General features: G+C 40.6%; 1 pseudogene; it reads left to right on the top strand.

Annotated features, from left to right (window-relative positions):
- Window positions 1–3,849: 3,849 nt before the first annotated feature.
- Window positions 3,850–10,021, top strand: part of LOC102823491 — a 46,829-nt pseudogene continuing 40,657 nt past the window's right edge.

Raw genomic sequence — 10,021 nt, 5'->3', positions numbered from 1 at the left:
GCTGTATCATCTGCATATTGCAGGTTGCTAATGAGTCTTCCTCCAATTCTGACACCACATTTTTCTTCATGTTAATCCAGTTTCTCAGGTCATTTGCTCAGCATACAGATTGAATAAGCATGGTGAAAGAATACAACGCTGGCATACACCTTTCCTGATTTTAAACCATTCACTGTCCCTTTGTCTCTTGGTCTATGTAAAGGCTCCTCATGAGCACAATAAAATGTCCTGGAATACTCACTATTCACAATGGTGTCTGTAGGTTGTCATGATCCACAGAGTTGAAAGCCTTTGCATAGTTAATAAAGCACAGGTTAACATCTTTCTGGCATTCTCTGCATTCAGCCAAGCTCCATCTGCTGTCAGCAATGACATCCTCATTCCACATCCTCATCGGAATCTGTCAATGTACTGTTGCAGTCATTTTTAAACTATCTTTAGCACCACTTTACTTGCATATGATATCAATGTTATTGTGTAATAATTTCTGCATTCTATTGGGTCACCTCTCTTTGGAATGGGCACAAATACAAAATCTCTTCCAATCAGTTTGCCAGATGGCTGTCTTCCAAATTTCTTGGCATAGATGAGTGTCTCCAGTGCTGTATCAATTTGTTGAAAGATTTCTATTTGTATTCCTTCAATTTCTGGTGTGTTGTTCTTAGCCAATGCCTTCAGTGGATCTTGGACTTCTTCCTCCAGTACGATTGGCTCTTTATCATGTGCTATCTCTTGAAATGACTTAACATCAACCATTTCTCTCCATCTTCTTTTTATGCTTTCTGCATCATTCAATACTTTGCCCAGAGAATCCTTCAATATTGCAAGTCAAGGCATGAAATTCTTACTGATCATACTGAGTTTTTCATCATCTCTTTCTATGGTGGTGGTGGTGGTAGTGTCTTTGGAGTCGCTTCCAATTTAAAGCGAGCCTGCCTAGGGTTTTCAAGGATATGAATCTTTATGGGAGCTGAAAACCACATCTTTCTCCCACAGAATGGCTGGTAGTTTCGAACTGATGACCTTGAGGTTAGCAACTGGACTTGTAACCACTACATTACCAGAGCTCCTTCTATAGATGTAGTCAATATCTGTGTATTCCATCTTGTGATAATTACTGGTGATTGAAATGCAAAAGTCAGAAACAAATAAGGATTGGTATTTGAAAAATATGGCTTTGGTGATAGAAATAATAACCGAGATCACATAATAGAATTTTGCAAGACCAATAAGCATTTGGAAATAACTTTCTTCAATACCATAAATGGAAACTATACATATGAATCTTGCTAGATGGAATGAGAAACAATAATGTCTACAAATTCAAAACTACCCATTAAATAACCTCCCTTACAAATAGAGGCTTTCTTATGGTGGAGCAGCTGGATTTAAAGCCTGCAGCAGTACATAAAAAGACTACAGGCTAGGCTTTGAGTTTTAAACTTTTGTGATATTTATAGACCAAAAAAGTCCACAACATAATTTTTTTTTTAGCACTATAGAATATTTTAATATACCCATCTCCTTAATATCCAAATATCTGAGCCATGGAGTAGGAAATATGGGGCTATTCAATCAAACTTGTCTATGGCTAATTATTTATTTTGTAATTTGTGGTACACATATGCCACTTACATTTTCTGCCTCTGGGGTTTTTTGGGAAATTTTTTCCTTGCATACAGCATGTGTGTAACTGTGAAACAATAGGAAGTTCACTGGCAACATACTAGGGGGTTTTAAGATTTTGGTGGAAAAAATTCCTAATCTTTTAAATCCAATTTCTCATGAACTTCTACCAACTTCTTTAGTCTGAAATTGATCAACTATGCAATCAAGATACATTGATAGTGACTGGTGACTTGAATGTGAAAATTGAAAATAAGGAGGAGGGTTTGGTAGTTGGAAAAAACAGCTTTGGTGAGAGAAATTATGCTTGGTAGAACTTTGTAAGACCAATGAGTTAATCACTCCAAATAACTTTTTTGAAAAATATAAATGGGGCTGTACACATGGACCTTGCCAGATGAGTTATTGGGAAGGTGCAGTATTCAGTATTAGGTAATGTGTTAAGATTTTTTTCCATGTCTCTTCCCACATATTTTTACCAACATACTTCATTGGAACATATTTGTTTCACATAATATTTCTCAAAATCCATCACTGTTGTTGTGTTGTTCTGTGCTGTTGAGTTGGTTCTGACCCATAGCGACCCGGTATAGGGTTTCCCAAGGAGTGGCTGGTGAGCTTGAACTGCTGACCTTGTGGTTCAAATGGACTTTGCAATCACCAAAATGATTCATCATTCATTTTATTAACAAAAAGCAAAACTATTACAAACAAAATTGATTTTGGTAATACAAGGGTTAAATGTAGTCCCTCTGTGTTACCAATGGACAGGACCCCTACACTTTTGAATTAGATCTGTGATTGTCTATAAAAACTGTTGATTTGAAATTCCACTTACTTTGCATCCTAGCAAATGAATCTATTTGCTATTGCCTTCTGGGCAAAATGCCTGGACTTTATAAAACTGGAAATGAGTTCCTTATTGAAAAGGAAAAATAAACCCAAAGAAAATAAATTTCAATTGTTGGTGTTCTCTTCTGGTTTCTTATATTTTGGTAGCTTTATATATTTTCTACAACAATAATGTTGATCTTTTGCTTAATTCAGGAGCATTTTCATTTGGGAAAAACTTTCAAAATGTGACAATATGCTACAGTTGTCAGTTCAAGGGACTGTTTTGCATATTCTTTTTTCCAAGTAAGATGTTTTAAAAACATAAGAAAAAGATTGTTTAGTAACATTATGTCCTACTAGGTATCTACAGATGCTTTTGATTACGTTTGTTGAATGATGGAAGCACCCATAAGCCAGTGCAAATCCTAAACAATTACCCTGTTTGGAAGTAGATATTAACATAAATCAATTCTGTCAGTTAAATTCAATATAGATTTGGCCAAATCTCTCCGATTGGTCATCCTGGTTAGAATTTCTGATGCTAGCATGATTTACTTAGAAAACTGCCCAGCAGGTGTATAAAGACCAAATACAAGAAAACGTGGAGCCTTTGAACGTTTTCAAGGCAGCAATACCCCATCTAAAAAAATAACTTCTGAACTCACCAAAGAAACCACACTTGGCTGCCTTGGGCCGGAAAAGCACAGTGTACCGTGGAGTAGGGAATCATTCTTTTATTGTTTATTTTGGTTACGGTTTCTTATTCTAAATGAGAAGTAAATCAATTAACAGGACTAATGACACAGCGGTTAGTCACCGAAGGGAAAGTATTATTAGCCTCATTAACTTAGAACACCTTCCAACTCACGCCTAGAGATGCTATTGAGCGGCTCATGACTAACCCTGCCAGGCAACCTTGTGAGGTTTGGAAATACACCTTCTTGACCTGAACCCGGGAGACACCCTTTGCATAAACATTGGTGACCCTAAAAACAACTCATCACCATCAAGAAAGGGTTCCTGAAATCAGGCAGGGTGCGGGGGTGGGGGACTCCCTTCCCGGCCTTGAAACTTGCTAGGAGTGGCACCCAAGGAACTTTTCCAGATTGATCTCTGCCACGGTTCAAGAAGGTCTGCTCCCGGCCCTCAGCCTTTGTGCCCAGCGCCAATCGGCCCCGCCTGACAAGCCCCTCCTTCTCCGCACCTTTAAAGGCTGGCAGAGGGGAGGGGTCGGCTGGGGATTTCTTCTTAAGAAGTCGCACAGGTTTTTCTAGCTCCGATATGCGCCAGCTGAGCCACAGCAGCGAGCAAGCGCAGCCGCCACCGAGCGAAAGGGTGAGTCACTGTTTGGAAATGGAGTAGGCGGGCGAGGGTGTGAGAGAATGAATGATGTCAAGAGCGCGCAGGGCGCAGAGCGCTGGGCGCGGGCCGGCAAAGCGGGCGGAGAGAGCGAAGCTCCCGGCCGCGGTAAACACCAAGCGCTGTGCGGAGCCGCCGTCCGAGTGGGGCGGGGAGACCCCGCCCTCGGCGTGCGGAGCCGCCCTCGGCCGCCGGGAACCCGGCGGTGCTGCAGCGCTGCCGAGTGCGGCCTCGGGGGCGGCGGCCGCGGCAGCTACCCGGAGAGGTGTTTCTCCTTGTGAGTCTGCGGGGCGGGAGGGCGAGACCCCGAGCAAACTTTCCAGAGGCTTTGGCTCAGGTGTGGCGACGTGTAGAACGGGCCGCGGTACCGGGCTCTGCCCCTTCGCAGATCCCCCTGCTCGGAGCAAGTGCCTTCAGCTGAGAGCTGGTATGGAGCGTCCAGAGAGGCTGGGGAGGAGGAGGATGGGCTGAGAAGCGGCACGTTTTACTGGGTGGGTGGGTGGGGGGCCGGGGAGGTACTATAATCAGGGACGTGGCCCTAAACCTGCCCCTCCCGCCCCGCCCCAGTGCATCTTCCTCGATTGTGGTTCATGCCTGTGTGATTTCGTCTCATTGCTCTGAGCATTCAACCCATTCATTTGTTACTATTTCCGGTAACTCGGTCCTGCTGTTGAAGGGGACACAGGTTAAGCCGTAGATTTGTCCAGAGCCACTGGAGGTCATGGATGAAGTCAGTGTCGGATTACCCAATAAGCAAGGTTTACTTGTGCTTGTTTATTTACTAATCTGTAGTGAGCAGTTTCACCTTTTTTTTTCACATCAGAGAGTCTCCCTAGGTTAACAGCTTGCATCTGCTACACGACCAACCCCACTAGCACCATCCTACATAATCAAAGCCTCTTTTCAAATTTACAATCCCTGACAGCTACGGAGTACTCTTTAAACATCTTTGATGTGGTGAAAAACTTGTGAAACCGTTCACTACAGATTAGGCAGGTAAACCCGTGTTTACCTTGTTTATCGGATAATCTGCCCTGATGAAGTTTGAGTAGTGGAGAGACTGTCTTTTTCTTTCTTGAGAGGTACTTACTGATAGCTGTGAACAGTAATAGCCTGGGCTCTGGGCTGCCCACACTGAAATCTTTCCAGGTTTGACAGTCCAGAGTTGCTCCCCTTAAGGAAAGGGGGATTTGGCTTTTTAGTGCAAATATGTGGGCATGGAACCCTAGTAAAATATGTGGTATGTGGATAATCGAGAATGACCTGTGGTCTTGAAACAGCTCAATGTTATGTCCTATAATCTTTTGTTTTCAGTTATTCTTTGCCATACTTCTGTTTCAAGTCTTGTCTGCTTTCATGTGACCATTTTGAGGTATATATTAAATTTTGAAGAGATTTCAACTGTTGAGTGTCTCTGTGTGGGTAGGGCGTGGATTTTCAATCTATACTTAACTCTTTAAGTCCTTGCTGTCTCCCTTCATTTCATTTATTAGGCATGGATCTCCAGGCACATCACTTAAGCATTATGAACCAGTAAAAAACAGGACAGGGATGGGAGTGGGTGATGTTATAATACTTCGGCAGGAAAATTAAAGCACAGAACAAACACCTGGCATGTCATCTGGCAACTAGAACTCAACATATTGTAGCTGTTTATATACAGATAGTGGGACTCTTGGTGTGGCACTGTAGCATAAGTACTGGACTGCGAATCACAAGGTCGGCAGTTCAAATTCACCAGCCACTACTCCTTATACAGGGTCTCTGTGAGTCAGAGCGTACTCGACGGCATTTACCAACAACTGCAGCATATACAGAAAGTAGTAAATTCCAGCTACCTGGTTTAGGAAATAGCCAACTCATTTTCATACATATTCCTACTTATCAGCCTGGTAGGCTGAGGTTTAGCATGTGAAATCCATCTTAGTGGTCTCTTTTGACACATGCTGTGGATAGCGGAGAGGTTTTGGTTCCCACTTTGGGTCATAGGAACTGTCATTGTTTAGAACAATATGAAAGTCGCTGAAAGAGAAGAACCTGGAATTCCCAGGAAGACAGAATGTGTGGAAAGCTCTCTAAAACTTCATCCTTACCCTTTTTATGTACTTTAAAACTCTGCAAATTTTCTCATTCCTTGATTTGCTGGTATTCTTAATTCAAAAGAGCTTTCTGGCTGGAATGTTTCTGTATGGGTTAATATTTAATTTGGTTTCTTTACTTTCATTTTTAAGTAAAGCTGGTAGACATATGAACCTGGAGTAAAAGAAACATATTTGGATTGCCACCCTCTTTTCTCAGTTTCTTTACTCCTGGAACCTCACAATAGCAATAGAAAATAATTGGAAAGATCTTAAGCATTTGGTCAAGAGCTATTGAAAACATTTGGCCTTACCTTTTCTATAACAACAAGGTTTAGAGTCAAAGGCTATGGGACATGTTTTCTCCACAGTGTGATGCAGAGAGATCATAGGCATCAAACCTGAGACTATCGCAGTACCAAACTGGATGTGTTACTTTGAGCGAGTTGCTTAATCTCTCTGAGATTTTGTGTGTGGCTTTAAACAAAATAATATTTATAAAAGCACCTGGCTCAGATTATAGAGGTAGAGAAGAACATTTTCTTACATCTATTAGAATAGATAAGGCGCTCTGGTAGCGTGGTGGTGGTAGTTATGTGCCATGGTTACAAACTGGGCTGCTAACCTCAAGATCAGCAGTTCAAAACTACCAGCTGTTCCGCAGGAGAAAGATGAGGCCTTCTGCTCCTGTAAAGATTTACAACCTCAGAAACCCTGTACAGGGTCGCTATGAGTTGGAACCGACTCCACGGCACACCACCACCACCATTAGAATAGATGGAATGCAATGAGAACTTTTCTTTTTTAGGAAATAATGCTTTGAAGTGAGATGTTTGTTTTTTTCAAAGGAACTAAAAAAGTGTCAGACTGAAGAGTGACTTACTGGCTTTCTGTAATTGTTTTAGAGGAGAACTGAAGCCTCTTTTCCAAACTTCCAACTCTTTTCTAAACTTCCAGTCAGGTATTTTATTCAATTCCTATATTTGGTTAACATTTAGTTACTATATTAGGTGCTAGGAGTGCTGAAATGAAGAGATAGTGAGTGCCCTTCAGAGATGTACAGTACAGTAGAGAGAGACCCAAGGCTTTGATTATGCTGAGGAGTGGTGGTGGTGGTGTGCTGTGGAGTTGTTTCTGACTCATAGTGACCCTGTATAGAATTTCTGAAGCTGTAAGTCTTTATGGGAGCAGAAAGCCTTTATCTTTCTCCCGCAAAACAGCTGGTAGTTTGGAACTGCTGACCTTGGGTTTCTCAGCCCAACTCATAACCACTCCATTACCAGAACTCCTTATGCTTAGAGGTAGAGTAGGGCAAAAAGGTGGAGTAAAAACCCCAGAAATAGTAAAGAGGTGGGGAGTTGGAAGGAAATATCCAATAATTAATTAGGCTTCCATGAGCTGCTTTCCACTGATGATGATTTCCTATTGGTTTTTGAATTGTGACTCATAAATTCCTAAGAGTCTGAACAATGCAAGTATGCCTTGCTTTCCCCAATTAACACCCTCGGAAACCCTATACAGGGTCGCTATGGGTCGGAACCGACTCGATGGCACTTAACAACAACAACAAGGCAAGTTTAGCCCTTAAGTTAAATAATTTTAAACACTCCAGAGCTGATTTGTTTAAATGAAATATGAAAAGTAGTTCAGCAAAGATTTAGTTCCTGAATTATCATTATAAATACCTGTATAAATATTTCAATTAAGTCAAGTAATAAACGAATTGCATTAGGCAAATCTGTTGCACAAGACCTCTTTAAAGTGTTCAAGAGCAAAGACGTCAGTTTGAGGGCTAAGGTGCACCTGACCCAAGCCATGGTATTTTCAGTTCTTCATGTGCATGCGAAAGTTGGGCAGTGAATAAGGAAGACCTGAAAATAATTGATACATTTGAGATATGGTGTTGGAGCAGAATATTGAAAGTACTGTGGACTTATGGAAGAACAAACAAATCTCTCTTGGAAGAGTGCAACCAGAATGCTGTTTAGAAATGACGATGATGAGACTTGTCTTTCATACTTTGAACATGTTATGAGGAGAGATCAGTTCTTGGAGAAGGACATCGAGACCCCCCAATGACATGGATTGATTGACACAGTAGCAGCAACAAGAGGCTCAAGTATAACAATTGTGAAGATGGCATTGTTCATTCTGTTGCACCATAGGGACAGTATGAGTCAGAATTAGCTCAACAGCACCTACCAACAACAACCAGATTGAGTAAGTAGGATGAAAGCATACAACCATGGTTCATGCCTTTCCTCATTTTAAACCACAGTATCCTTTTGTTCTGTTTGATTGGCTGCCTCTTTGTCTATGTACAAGTTCTTCATGAGTACATTTAAGTGCTCTGGAATGCCTGTTATTTGCAGTTCTATCTATAGTTTGTTATATTCCACATAGTTGAATGCCTTTGCATAGTCAATAAGGAACAAGTAAACATCTTTCTTGTATTCTCTACTTTTAGCCAAGATCCTTCTGACGTCATTCCATAGCCTTGTCTGCAGTCAGCTTGAATTTCTGTTGAAATACTGCTGCAACCATTTTTAAATAATCTTCAATAAAATTTTACTTGTATGTGACATTAATGATATTATTCAATGATTTTTTTGCATGCTGTTGGATCACCTTTCTTTGAAATGGGCACAAATATGGGTATATTCCAATCAATTGGCCAGGTAGCTGTCTTTCAAATTTCTTGGCATAGAGAAGTGAGTACCTCCAGTTTGTTGAAGGATTTAAATTTGTATTCTGTCAATTTCTGGATCCTTGTTTCTTGTCAAAGCTTGCAGAGCAGGTTAGACTTTTTCCTTCAGTACCCATTGGTTCTTGATCATATGCTACCTTTTGAAATGGTTAAACATAGGCTAATTCTTTTTGGTACTGTGACTGCATATCCTTTCTATCTTCTTTTGATGCATCCAGCATCATTTAATATTTTGCCCATAGAATCCTTCAGTATTTCAACTCAAGTCTTGAATATTCATCCATTGTTCTTTCTGCAGGAGAAATGCTGAACTTGTTCTTCCCTTTTGGTTTTCTAATTCCAGGACCTCGCACATTTCGTTATAATACTCTACTTTGTCTTCTCAAGCTGCCCTTTAAAAAAAAATTTTTTTTTTTTTTTTGCTTCCTCATTACTCTGTGTTCAAGAGCAACTTTCACAGTTTCTTTTGACATTCATTTTGGTCTTTCTTTCCTGCCTTTTCAATGACCTTTTGCTTTCTTTGCATAAATTGTTTTTGAAGTCAACCCACAACTCATCTGGTCTTCTGTCATTAGTGTCTAATGCATCAAATCTGTTCTTGAGATGATCTCTAAATTCAGGTGTAATATTCTCAAGGTTATGTTTTGACTTTCGTGGATTTGTTTTAATTTTCTTCAGCTTCACCCTGAATTTTGATATGAGCAATTGCTGATCTATCCCACAGTTAGTCCTTGACTTTGTTTTGGCTGATGTTATTGAGCTTATCCTTTCTCTCTCTTGATTTTTGGGTGTGCCATATGGTGAAGTCCATGTGTGTTATGTTGTTTGAAAAAAGGTATGTGCAATGAAGGAGTCATAGGTCTTGCAAAATTCTGATCTATAGCATTGTTTCTATCAGCAGGGTCATATTTTCCAACCACTAATCCTGCCTCTTTGTTTCCAACTTTTGCATTCCACTAAGCAGCAGTTGGAGTCCTGGTGTGGCGCTGTGGGTTAATGTGCCAGACTGCAAAGCCTTTTGAACTGTAAGGTCGGCAGTTCAAGCTCACCAGCTGCTCCTTGGAAACCCTGTACAGGGTTACTATGGGTCAGAACTGACTCAATGGCACTTAACAACAACTAGCAGCAGTTAACCATGCATCTTGATTACATGTTTGATCAATTTCATACTGAAAAGTTGGTAGAATTCTTTAACACCACTATCCTTGACTTTAGTGGTTGGTATATAAATTTGAAAAATAGTAGTATTAACTGGCTTTCCTTGTAGGCATCTAGATATTATAGTATCACAGACAGCATTGTACTTTAAGACAGATATTGAAATGTTCTCTTTGCCAATGCATGCTATGTCTCTTGAATTTGTCATTCTGGGGATAGTAAACCATATGATTTCCAATGTTAACTGACCAAATTAGTT

The sequence above is a fragment of the Chrysochloris asiatica genome, unplaced genomic scaffold (assembly GCF_000296735.1).
Source record: "Chrysochloris asiatica unplaced genomic scaffold, ChrAsi1.0 scaffold00129, whole genome shotgun sequence".
Taxonomy (NCBI): domain Eukaryota; kingdom Metazoa; phylum Chordata; class Mammalia; order Afrosoricida; family Chrysochloridae; genus Chrysochloris; species Chrysochloris asiatica.
This window is presented reverse-complemented; position numbering and strand designations above follow the sequence as displayed.